At 33.3% G+C, this 577-nt stretch overlaps 1 protein-coding gene across 1 annotated transcript in view; it reads left to right on the top strand.

Annotated features, from left to right (window-relative positions):
* LOC119585902 (GPI ethanolamine phosphate transferase 1-like) overlaps positions 1-577 on the top strand; it is a 24,104-nt gene that overhangs the window by 22,047 nt on the left and 1,480 nt on the right. The gene's annotated exons all lie outside the window — the stretch shown is intronic.

The raw sequence follows: 577 nt of genomic DNA, 5'->3' as shown, positions 1-577 counted from the left end.
GATTTAGTGAATGGTTGGAAATTTTTTTGTCAAATTTGTTTATGGGTTTGCACAAAAATAATTTTTTCAAAGAATATATAAGACTTATAAATTTTTTCCCCGGGGATTTCAGCTTCCTTGTTTTTTTCAAGGGGATGGCCTTCTTTGTCAGAGAAATTTTTCTCGTGGGTCTTATATGTTTTTGGGGCCCTTTTGGGCCCGTGATCATGTAATCCAGCGGGGGTTTTTAAAGAAGTTCCCTGCTTTTCTGTGGGTTGGGGCGAGTAACTCCTGGCCCCTTTTTTACAGGCCAATTTTGGGGGAGGACCATTCTATCCAATGGGTAGGGGTTTTTAGATGTGTCTGGAAAAAATTTTTTTTCCCTTTTTAAAATTTTTGTATTTTTTTTTATTTCCCAATTTGTCAATTGATTACATTTTTAATTAATTGGTTTTTATACATATAAATGTTTTAGGGTTATTTTTAGGGTACTGTTTTTAAAAAAGGGGGAAAGTACATTTTCCTCAAAAAAAGATTAAAAAATTTAAAAATAGACTTCCCCTAATTTCTCTTTCAGCTTTTAAGATTTGCATCCTCC

This window comes from Penaeus monodon, chromosome 20 (assembly GCF_015228065.2).
Source record: "Penaeus monodon isolate SGIC_2016 chromosome 20, NSTDA_Pmon_1, whole genome shotgun sequence".
In the NCBI taxonomy this organism is placed as follows: domain Eukaryota; kingdom Metazoa; phylum Arthropoda; class Malacostraca; order Decapoda; family Penaeidae; genus Penaeus; species Penaeus monodon.
Note: the sequence above shows the minus strand (reverse complement) of the source record. Positions and strands in the feature narration are given on the sequence as shown.